At 42.7% G+C, this 12,651-nt stretch overlaps 1 long non-coding RNA gene across 24 annotated transcripts in view; it reads left to right on the forward strand.

Moving 5' to 3' along the window:
- Positions 1-12,651, forward strand: part of LOC106738300 (uncharacterized) — a 372,722-nt gene that overhangs the window by 295,200 nt on the left and 64,871 nt on the right. For 17 of the 24 annotated variants that reach the window (XR_009457417.1, XR_009457413.1, XR_009457416.1 and 14 more), the window contains one exon: positions 3,058-3,170. The exons of the other annotated variants lie outside the window; for them this stretch is intronic. This is a non-coding gene — a long non-coding RNA (uncharacterized LOC106738300). The remainder of the gene's footprint in view (positions 1-3,057; positions 3,171-12,651) is intronic. 24 annotated transcript variants of the gene reach the window in all.

The raw sequence follows: 12,651 nt of genomic DNA on the forward strand, positions 1-12,651 counted from the left end.
ACTCTACAGGATTTTCTTTGTTCACATCTGAGAGAAATTGTTAGTTGAGTGATGAAGCCCATGGAAGCCCATGGCACAGTGTAGCTATGCTATGCTATGAGTAGTTCCTATGCTTCTGGACTTTGCTGGTTGGGGCCAGGATGGAATATTTTTCCCCTTCTGTTTTCCATGTGCCAGTATTTCTTTTTTTCCACCTTCCTCAAAAGCACTGGGTGTTGTCGAACAGTAATATCCCCAAGCCTGGTTATATTGACTGAAGTGTGCCAGTGTACCTATGGGGACTAAAACCCAGAGGTTCCTAGCTAGAGAGTTCTGCCCCTCCTCTCCAAGTCAAACCACTCACCACATTTGGGATCAAGAAGGCATCTTATCTTCTGGTTAGATTGGTGTGGACTGGAGTTTTTTTCTTTCTCAGTTGCAGAGCAGGTGGCCCTCTTCCTTGGATCTCTTTAAAAACCTTTGTAACATCATGACACTGAGCACCTGCTTTATCTATGGCAGGTTAGGGTGCTATGCTTTGTAACTGTGTATCAGCATTGATTGTGTAGTTTTAGTAATGTGTTAGACAAGGATTTGTATGGTTTGGTTTCATGGGCAGATCTAGGATTTTGAAGGGTGAGGTGGAGCAGATGATGTGGCACATCATCACATATAACACAACTCATATTTTTCTCCAGTTAAAGAGAAACTAGAAGCTTTATTTTGAGAAAGCTGTGATTCTAGGGGCTAGAGCTATATTATTCAGTTTAAGATCAAAACCAAAATGGAACATGCACTAATTTGCAAGATTATATATCAAGATTTAAAAAAAACAAAACAAATTAGACAAAAAAAGTCAAAGTAGTCAAAAGACAATGTTATTAGTCCTGTAGTCATTATAGTTAAATATGTATCTCTCATTCAGATTTATAAAACAAAATCTAGCCTTCTTGAGTGTCTTGACAATGCCTCCAATACTTCATTGTCAGTCATTTTTACACCTGAGTTAGTATTACCACAGCGGCATTAGTTTTTAGCTAGAGCTAAAAACATACTGCAGGGCTGTGAAACAGAAAAGAGACATTACCAGGAATAGCTAACAGACAGGAATATTGCAGAAGGATGGATAGTTTGAATACTGGAACATCAAGACCATTAAAAAGGATAGAAAGTCATTCATACCTGTGGAGTGGAGAGAGATTGGCAGGAACCAGGGAGATGACAATGAGCCATGTAGTCAATTGACTCTCTCAGCACTGTTTGAATAAAATACTGCTACACCTCCCAGGCAGTTGGTTTTAAAGTTTAGGTGGAATAGGAATCGAAAGCAGGGTACAGCTGCACCATTCATCCCCACTGGATCTGCCCCTGGATGGTTTGGGTAGAGATGATCCTGCCTCAGGCAAGGGAGTTGGACTAGATGACCTCTACAGAACCTTTCTTGTCCTACTCTCCCACAAGTCTATGAAGTTTTGGTAAGCCAAAGCTTACTTCATCAGATATCAAGAACAGTTCCTTCTTAGTATCTAACGAAGCAAATTGTGAAACAGAAAAGCTTATGCATCTCTGATTTATTCAATAAGGTGCATATCTACCCTGCCTCCTCCATTTTGTATGTGAAGGACAGATATTGTTTGCTCACTTAGGTGAACAACCACAGCGTAAATTTTGGTTCCAGGTATTTTAGTTAATCAAATGCAAAAACAATCAGTAAACTATTATATATAGCATATATTATATTATATAACATAAATTATATATATATAACATTAATTATTTCAGTCATAGTGTAATAAAGAAAAATAAATGTACATATAAAATATACTATTTAAGTCTATAAAAATGAAGAAAACTTTCTATAATGGTCTCTCAGAAGGCATGTGCAAATGAATCTAGGTTTTAGTGCACGAACTCCTTTATGACCAAGACTTTTGTGCCCGCCTCTGCTCGATCCATTCTTGTGACACCTTCTCATGGGCAGCTGGGCTTGTGTGCCAAGTAGTCTCATGTAGGCCCCAGAGGGTCCCTCGATCACCTTCAGAGTGGCCCCCAAACTCTCCTGCCACGACTTCAGATGGATCTTCAGTGAAGGGGGTCTCCTTTGAGGGCGCCTCCAGAGCTGTCGTGTCCCTTGGCAGATGTCCACGGGGCTCCAACCTCCCCTATACCCTGGCCATGCACCACCCTTCGAGACAGACCTCAGGATCTCCTTGTGGCCGACTCTTGGACAATGATCTCCTTGGCATCTATATCCCCTTCATTACGGAAGAACGTCTGAAGTTCCACCTGGGTCTATGAGGTTCCAGACGTCCCGTCTTCCAAGACATTCTCTCATTGCTCCGGACGTTCCAGGAGGATGCCGCTGATTGCCGCCACGTTCACAACACACTTGTGATCCTCTGTCAGGGTCCCTGGTCTCCCGGAACCCAACAGAGAGTGCCGGGTAAACCCGCGCTAGGCAGGGAAAGAAAACAGAACAAGAAGGAAAGAAAATCAAAGAGACTGTACTGACAACACAAAACAAGCACTGTGGTGAGGACCCCTAAGCCAGGAGAAAAGAAGACCAAGAGGGGAAAAACAATGAGAGGGAAAAACAATAGGGGAAAGAAGGAAAAGAGGAAGGGAGGGGAGCCCTAGAGTTGTAGGCTCACCAACTCCCCTTTCCCAGTGCCTTAAGCAGGCTCATCCCCTGAGCTGGGACCCACACTCCTGCCCCAGTTGGGGTTTCCTTCAGCTCCTCCTGGAGCCCTCTTTAACTCAGCATCTCCACGCTGTCCATCACTGTTGTGCTAGGCCCTCCAGCTCACTTCTGAGCTGTTCGCTCCTGGCGGTGATTGCTGCAGCTCCTGCCACCACGGCTGCCCGTCTCCACACTGGCTCTTATGTTCCCAGCCGATGCTGTTTCTCTCCAGTGCAGGGAGGGCTTGCAGTCTCTGCTGCTACAGCTGATCCTCCCCACGCTAGGTCTTCGGCTCCCTGCGAGTACCAGGAGCTTCCACCACAGCGGCTCCGTGCCACTCTTTTTGTTCCCAGTGTGCCCGTTCCTGCACTCTCAGGTCTAGCTTTTATCTTCAATAGGTAGCATCTCCTGTTTATGTCACCTGGACTCAGCTGCAGATGAGCGCGCCTGATGAACTGCATGGGCGACTCTCCACAGCGTGCTTCTCCGCTCCTTCGAAGTCCTGCAACAGGTGAGTTTTTTTCTTTCCCATTTGTCTGGGGTTTGCCTGCAGGTGTGGCTTCCCATTCACCCAATCTTACGTCCCTGGGACACCTTTCTTTCACAAAAGCCAAAAATAACAGTGCGTTTTCCACCATTTTGAAAGCAGAAATTTCTAATAAAGTAATGATTCCTTTGTTGCCAGAGTTAGATGGCAGAAGAGCCAGTCTGCGAACCAAAAGTATATGGTCCTTATTTGGGAGCTGTCAAGTATGTGTGTGCACATATTATATGTGTGTGACTACATGCTTTCATGTATGCAAGCCCATGTATGCATGTGTGCAAACACAGTCATGACGAGAGCACAAACATTACCTTATTGCCCAGCTCAGATTATGTAACAACCTGATTCATAGACTGCACTGAGACAACAGAAAACTGATGATGCTGAGATGACTGAACATGGGAGCAGGACGATGAGTTTGAAGTGTAGGTGGTACTCAAGGTCAGTTTCTGTGGTGCAGTCTCCCCACTCAGACTATATTTTCTATGATGTACTCTATTCAAAGGACTCTTGGGATACACCTCATTCATTCAAACATCTTGTCAAGAAAAATATGAGAACAGACCACAAAGTATCTGAACTACCACTACCATTGACTTGCTGCAGCAGCTTTGAAATGAACTGAAATGTTTTGACATAATTCAGCCTAACCCAAAAAGTATCTCATTTAGATTTTCCCTTTAAGAAGAGAAAATTCAATATTTTCCTGAGAAAATATATTCAGAAATTGTGCAACAAGTACCATATTTACTCAAATATAAGATGACCCTGGATATGAGATGACCCCTCCCCCCCCTGTAATTAGATTTTATATACATAACATTTATAAATTTGTTGTAATTTTCCAGGTATAGAATCTAATTATTGAAGGTTTGCCTTGAATTTGTCCCCCTCACACTGCTAAAGCAGGAGAAATATATCGGGGGGGGGGGGGTTAAGTGGCCCCATTGCCCTCTGCCACCACAACTTCTTCCCCCTGCAGCCTCTTTCCCTTCTCCTTACTGTCAGACCATGCTCTCCCTGAACACATAGAGATGAAGAGCAAATTTTAAAATTCTGGCTTTGTCCTATGGGTACCCATAGACTTTGTTCACACAGAATTGAGGCATTTTGTCTTTTTTGAAACTGCTACAAGTTTTAGCACAGGTACTCCATTAACACACTTTTAAACAGCACTTTTGTATCTACATCTATATAGTACACACTATATATAATATTAGTTCAAAACCAAAAGGCTCAGGATTTACCATAATGTTCACTGGCCTGGGCCGCAGCAGAGACAACAGCATTTCAAGCCATAGCTTGGCACTGCTAAGTATGTGTGTGTACTCCAGATACCACCCCCCAGCCCCCTGACAAAAGATCCACTTTCTAATTAGCCCCAATTCATGACCGCAACCATGTGTTCTTGTCATGAGTCCTGGGATCCTCAAAAAAATTAAAAGCAGACGAGGCTCAGGACAACCTGCTCCGGCTCCACTTCCTGGATGGTGAAGCCACACTGTAACAGGCTAGGAGAGGGGATGACAGAGGGATTTTATTTGGGACCCTGTTTGGTAATGTTTTCTCAGGCATTTAAGGCTGATGAAGAAACAGGAGTCATTGGGAATGGGAAAGTAAGGCATAGCTCAACTGTGGGAGTGAAGAGAAATTCAAAATATTTTCAAGGTAGTGTCTCACCATGACTGAAAAAGAATCGGCACTGAGGGGGGCTGAACACAATGGGTGCTACCATATATTTTGTTCAGCTCAGCACTAACCTACCATTTTCTAGTCATGCTGAATGTTGGCTTCATTTAATCAACTTCATAATTGGTTTCTGTTACTGGGCACATAATGCTTTTGGCAGCAGTTTAATGATAGATGATGTACTTAATGAGGTTTCCTTGTATGTGAATGTAAGATGAGGAGCTTTTAAAGCCTTGTCTTATATTTGAGAAATATAGTACATTTTTTTTTCTTGGAAAAAAGGTATGTACTTCCAGGGAAAGTCTCTAATTTGCTCTAGGTATAATAAGAATTCTTCCTTTTGTCCTTCTTTTGGCTCCCAGAAAATGTAGCTTTCTTCTTACCTTGCCTCTTTCAATCTATCAATCAACATTTCAATTATTGAAAGAAATTAAAGAAAAATATTCACCCTTGATTGATCCTATCTAAACAACTTTTGTGTAGCCTCTTTCATCTCCTACTTGCAGAAACCATCGCCCAGTGTAGCTGATATTTACTATGGTTGATGAATTTTAAAAGAGACAAGAAATATTATGGAATGATTAGGGCATTTATTTTATTATATACCTGAATCTTCACTTATCTCTCTCACTGTGATCCCCATACTCAGTGGTGAGCACTTCCTCACTCAAGTAACTACAGAACTGCAGTGGGACAAATTAAGTGACCGACTACTCAGCAATGACAGAAAGCAGATGCACTCTGTCTCCAAGAAAACAAAACTAGAATTCTTCCTTCCTACTCCATGCTGCTTCATTATTTACCAAAATATAAATGAAAGTTTTGAACTTGAATTACAACCTATGGTTCCACCCTTGGATGTAACAGTTCATTCCTGGAGCCAGGACACACATTTCGTCTATTAAAAATGGTTCCAGCTGATTAAACTTTTATTTTTCTATCTTTAGAGTTGTTACGAAATGAGGGTCTTTTTATGATTCGAATTTGTTTTGTTTTGTTTGTTAGTTTGTTTTTGTTTTTTTTTAAATACCACATCCAGCATTGAGTCATAACTTTAAAAAGTTCAATTGTTATGGCTTGGCAAAGTTTGAGCAGATCTATTTGGACAAAAATATTTTTTTAAGTAAAGAAGTGAATGCAAAATGAATATAAATAGGTTTGTACATAAAGACAGGGTGAATTTTGATCCAAGATCTGTTTGTTCATTTGTTTGCTGTCTTTGAGCATCCAATCCAGGACACAATAGGCATGTCCATACATGAAGGCACATGGTTTGCAACAGCTTAAACAGCAGCAGCACAAATTTGTGCTGGAAATTTGTGCCCCAGCACATGTGCCTGAACATGCACTTTGGTGTGGGGCATACTTAACACACACCAGAAGAATTAGTCTCTGCATTAATACGCAGCTACAACTTTCTTTTGAAACGAAAAGTTGGGGGCCTTGGGCATGGTCCCTTTATATAATACTCAGTGGTTCAAGCATTGATTCAGAAAAAAGAAGTCAAGTTCTGTACTCTTAGCCTGCTGGGCTCAAGCACACCTCTCCTACTTCCCTGGAGAATTTCTTAGCTATCAGGTAATAGGCTGAACTGGATGTATTCTCTATCCATCCTTTTTCAGGTCATAACACAGAAAAGAATTTAAGGTTTTTTTGGTGGAGATAGAGCACAAGAAGAAGCATGAATTTGTATCCTAGTAAACTAGGAAGTGGAAGACCTGAGGTCTGGTAGCTAATGCCATAAGTGTTTATGTACTGACTCCAGGGAGTGTTTAATGCAAAATATAGATACAGTCCTAGGTGCTGGGACTGGTACCATAGGCTCCTGACTATGCTCTGATGTAGCACAGCTTTGGGAGTTAGCATAAACCAGAATAGCCTCTTACCTGGTGGCAGTGGTGTCCCTATAGCTGCTGGAGACCCTTAGAGGTATGTACTCAGGTAAATATTAACCCACCACAGTCATATTGTGGATCTTTTAAATATTCTTGGGGGGGAATAGATAGTTAAGTGTTAAAATGCAAATAATTTCCTTACAAAAACTTCACCCCCCCCAACCAAAATTTTGGGACCCCTAAAGTGTGGGGTCCCTGGCGGTCACCCAGTTTGGCCTCCCCTAAGGCCACTACTGCTGGTAGTTAAGGCACACTCCTAGCACATAGGAGATGTAGGTTTCATCCTTCTCAGGTTGAATGGGATATTAAAACCAGGCCTCCCACTATTCCTAAGCTTCTGCTCTAACCACTGGACTTATATAAAAAGTAGGTGGTTGCTCTTCTTCTTTGAAGCAACTTTTAAGAATAAAGAGTGACCTCTGAGGACAAAAATGCCAAATGGATAGGGGTGTAGTCTGGTACCACAGAGGGATTTCACGTATACTATTCTCTTTCTTGGCTAGCACTAGGTGGCTGCATACTCAGTAACTTTTGTCTGAATTGAAGCTGTTTTGGACCCTCTTGGCTAGAAAGACATTCAAAAAGCCTGAGCCTGAATTGATTCAATCTTTGCAGGTTAGTCTAACTTGGCTAGGCTGAATCTGTTTGTAACTGAACAGACAATCCTAGTGATGCAGGCACATACATGCCATGGCTTAGGCTAGAAGCCGGGGGATGCTAGAGCAGCCCTCCCTTCCATTCCATAGTGCTGAGCTGATGAGAGTGTGTCCAGGCCCCAGCAGGATTAGGGAGGGGTTCTCCCCCCACCCTTGACAACAGAGCATTTATCACCCCATCAGAAAAAAACACCCTCTCTCATTACTTCAAGCTCTTCTTAAACAAAGAAGGAACAGAGGGACATTAGCAGCTGAGCTGTTGATGAGCTCCAAAAGCTCTAAGCCAACACTGCTGTCTGCCACAGCCAGCATGTGGTCTTCTAGCTAATGCTGAGAGGTATCTGTGTAAGGCAGAGGGCATGGGGGATCCCTGCTTAGCAGGGAATGGTGAGGGGAGGGGGAGAGCAGAAAGAAGCCAGGCAGACGATACTGTGCCTTCAAGTCTCTGCCGGAGTTGTAGCCAGGGAGCAGAGGGGAGGGACCAGACCTGCTGTGGAGCAGAGAGCCCCATCCAGCTCAGAGAGCATGCCAGGATGCTGGGTGAGTCTTAGATTCATAGATTCATAGATGTTAGGGTCGGAAGGGACTTCAATAGATCATCGAGTCCGACCCCCTGCATAAGCAGGAAAGAGTGCTGGGTCTAGATGACCCCAGCTAGATACTCGTCTAACCTCCTCTTGAAGACCCCCAGGGTAGGGGAGAGCACCACCTCCCTTGGGAGCCCCTTCCAGACCTTGGCCACTCTAACTGTGAAGAAGTTCTTCCTAATGTCCAGTCTAAATCTGCTCTCTGCTAGCTTGTGGCCATTGTTTCTTGTAACCCCCGGGGGCGCCTTGGTGAATAAATCCTCACCAATGCCCTTCTGTGCCCCCGTGATGAACTTATAGGCAGCCACAAGGTCGCCTCTCCACCTTCTCTTGCGGAGGCTGAAAAGGTCCAGTTTCTCTAGTCTCTCCTCGTAGGGCTTGGTCTGCAGGCCCTTGACCGTACGAGTTGCCCTTCTCTGTACCCTCTCCAGGTTATCCTCATCCTTCTTGAAGTGTGGCGCCCAGAATTGCACGCAGTACTCCAACTGCGGTCTGACCAACACCCTATAGAGGGGAAGTATCACCTCCCTGGACCTATTCGTCATGCATCTGCTGATGCACGATAAAGTGCCATTGGCTTTTCTGATGGCTTCGTCACACTGCCAGCTCATGTTCATCTTGGAGTCCACTAGGACTCCAAGATCCCTTTCCACCTCCGGGCCACCAAGCAGGTCATTCCCTAGGCTGTAGGTGTGCTGGACATTTTTCCTCCCTAGGTGCAGCACTTTGCATTTCTCCTTGTTGAACTGCATCCTGTTGTTTTCTGCCCACTTGTCCAACCTATCCAGGTCTGCCTGCAGCTGTTCCCTGCCCTCTGGCGTGTCCACTTCTCCCCATAGCTTTGTGTCATCTGCAAACTTGGACAGAGTACACTTCACTCCCTTGTCCAAGTCTGGTTTATCTTAAACCAGCAAGGGGTCTGGGACAGACATTGCATAAACCGGTTTGTCCCAAATCAGTTAAGTCTGATACTACATTCAACCAGGTTTAAGTCAAACCAGTTTCAGCCATTTTGAAAATGGTTTATGCTCACTGAAATCTGTTCTGTTACAAGTTTAAACCACTTTCTGATCAATTAAAATGGTTTATGTGTAATATCTGTCCCTAGCGCTTCTGAGGCATTTGACTCTCCCCACACACTGCATAGGGAACAAAGGATTTAACTTTGGATTCTGGATTCCACTTCAGGGACCTGTTGCTTAAAACTTAGATGGTGTAGCACCTAATTTTTCAGCACCTGAGTCCTTTAATGGATTTAGTACCGAGTGATTAAAGAGTACAAATCCCACCAAGTCTCAACTGGACTTTTGCTGCTAACACTTTTGCTCCTAACTCCTTGAGATGGCTCTAAAAATGTGAGCCACATTCAATGTTTGCAGGATCAGACTAATATTTAGCTTTGCTAATTTTTTAAATATGATACAGCAAAGAAATTCAAACCAGCATTATTGAAAACTGTCATCTATAAAGAGAGACATTTGTAGAGAAAACTTTAAATTCCATTTGAATGCATTTGACCAGGAAATCTCATCAGTGCGTAAGATTAATTTGCCAAGACACCAAAAGGGGAGAACAAAAAACAGAAAAAATGATTTTTCTAGACACGTGTAACATGTCTAAGCAACAGGCTGAGGTGCTGACAGTAATTCTGGAGTCCTTTAGATAGGTTTAATTGCCTGTCCTAATCCAGCCTCCACTGAAGTCAGTGAGAGTTGTGCTTTAATGGATATGGGATTCAGTTGCTCTGGAATAGCTACATAAAAGTGAAACCCCTCAAAACCAGAAAATTTAAAATCCTGAATAAGGCTACTGGTGTAAATCCCCTCAAAAGAATCTGGTGTGATCTAAAATAAAATCAGGCTTCAGTCTTGATTTGTTTGTATCTTCACTTTCAGTAATTATGTTCTTAAAAGTCTATTATATGGGTTCTCAAAATGGAAGTTGTAGTAAGATTAGTTTCACTGATCTTACAGCAAGCTACCTCTTCCCTCAGAGGAAAATTGGTTTGAAAGAGAATTCTAACCATCTGTGGAAAAGTATTCTGAGATGCCATTTGTACAGAACATGCTGTGCTATTATTTCTCAACTTTCAAAATTCTTCATCATATAGTCACAAAAATGGTGTTTAGTCTCAATGCATATTCAGTAAGAGTGACAAGAGTGCAATTCATGTACGCTGGCCCTGCCACCATACTTTTAAAATCAGTGGTCATTCTTCTTTGTGGGGTTGGACAATATGCTCTAAGAAAAAAGTCTGCAAATTTCTTCAGAGGTGCTTTGTGTAAGGGACTGTATTCCCCTCATTTAGTCTTACACAAAAGGACTCTTACATCACTCAAACAGGAAAGTGACCTTCTGATCTGGGGCTATGGCCAAAAAATAAACCAGTGCTAGCCCCTAGGCAGTCCCCACATGAGCTTTGAACAGACCTTCACTCTATCCTTTTCCTGGTTTATTTATAGATAGACTTATTTGTTTGCATTGTCAAGAAGCAATAATTCATAGATTATTCCTTAAGAGTCTGGAGAATAAAGATCAAATACTGCCAAGTGTACACATGACAGATAAATGAGAGTATAACACCAGAATCCTCCTTTGTCATGGAAATTGTATTGGTTTCCTGTTAAGAAAATGAAAAGCAGATGTTAAAAACAGCCAGTTGTGCATAGTTATGCTGCACTGAAAGGGCTAAGATTACAAGACGGTGATTTTTTTATTATTATTATTTTAAAAACAGAACTGTAAAAGTGAAAGAAAGTTGCAATTTAGATGACTGTGGTAAGTTAGAATCTATCATTTCCAACTGTTTTCCATGACAGGAGGCACTAATGAAAGTTAATCTTCCTTTAAAACACAAGTATTTGCAGCTGCAGTAGTACTGGGAACTTGGATTTTGCATTTTTTAGTAGTACCTTTGTCATTTAGCCATTGGTTGTTGTTCAGAGCTCTTACCCTTGGGCTACCTCTAGCTGGCAGCCTATCCTTAGGATTCCACATTAGCTTGTGGAGATATGAATCAATTGTGACTTTCCTCATAATGTCATCTCAAGGTTTTAGGCTGGAAAAAATGCAAAGCCTGAAGGTGAAGGAAAACAGATGATTAATTACAAGGTGCCTACCTCATTTGAAATGTTTTTTACAAATAAAGAATGCTTGAAACTATTTTCTGAATGGACTTTGTTCAGTTTAATTTCTCTCTCTCTTCCTGAAAGTCAAGAGTGTGTGTGTGTGTGTGTGTGTGAGAGAGAGAGAGAGAGAGAGAGAAAGGAAGAGGGAGAGAGAGAGAGGGAGTGCAAATGAGTGGTCTGGAAGGCACTGTAGGAAAATGTAGTAAAAAAATAACTGTTTATTTCTAATGTTGTTCAGTGGGATGATTTCATGAGATACACATTTCACATTTGTGAGGCCATAAAGCTATGTGGGATGTAAAATATTCTGGTTTTGATGGGAAAATCCTGATTTTCAGATGATTGTCCCAACTCTTGGTTGGTTTGCAGACTTCTTTAATGACTTGTTGCTGCAATTCTGCTTCCTGTTTGTACAATATGCTGACAGTGAATTTTGAAAGACTGTCCTGTCTTCCCTGCAATCAATATATTTTTTTTTTAAATACAGGAAACAGGGAGGGTGAGGCAAGCTTCAAGTTCAGCAGTCGAAGTGATCTTCCAAAGACTGAGGTAGAATTTCCCAATAATGAAGTTCTATCAAAAAGTCACCCACAGAAATGAAAATGCACAACTGTTTGTACAAATGACAGATCTGAATGAGCAAGAAAGATAACAGATAGGACTTAAGAGACTAGTCAAGCATATTTGTGGTTCAGTATGCTCCGCCAAGGCTGTTTCTCACTATGGTCATCACATGAAATTCAAGCTTGCCATGAATTACATGGGTTGTCTTAACAACTAGTACTGTGGGTAGTCTACTAGTCTTCAAACCTAGGGACAGACATTCAAAAAGCCTGAGCCTGAATTGATTCAGTCTTTGCAGGTTAGTTTAACTTGGCTAGGCTAATTCAGTTTTGTAACCAGACAGACATCCCAGAAATGCAGGCACATGCCTGCAGTGGCTCAGGCTAGAAGCTGGGGGGCGCTAGAACAGCCCTCCCTTCCCCAGGCTTAGCTGAGGCGGGCATGGCCAGGCCTGGCAGTACTGTGATTAGGGAGGGGTTCTGACCCCTTGTTAACAGAGTATTTATCAGCTCTATTATCAGCATTTAACACCCCATCAGAAAACAAACCTTTGCTCATTGCAAGCTCTTCTTAAACAGATTTTTCCAACAGAAGACATGCAGGGACATTACCATCTGAGCTGTTGATTACCTGCAACAAGCCCTAAATGGACACTGTCCTATCTGCCTTACACAGCATTAGCTAGCATACCACATTGTGGGATCTCTGCTTAAGCAGAGAGTGGTGAGGAGGGGAGGGGACGGGGGCACAGAAAAACCAGCAGACCCTGCTGTGCCTGCAAGTCTCTGCCAGAGCTGGAGCCAGGGAGCAGAGGGGAGGGGCTAGCCCTGATGTGGAGCAGAAAGCACCACCCAGCTCAGAGAGCATGCTGGGATGCTGGGGATGTCTGGTTTAGCTTAAATCTGCAAAAGGATCTGGGACAGACCTTG

Source organism: Alligator mississippiensis, chromosome 1, assembly GCF_030867095.1.
Source record: "Alligator mississippiensis isolate rAllMis1 chromosome 1, rAllMis1, whole genome shotgun sequence".
In the NCBI taxonomy this organism is placed as follows: Eukaryota; Metazoa; Chordata; order Crocodylia; family Alligatoridae; genus Alligator; species Alligator mississippiensis.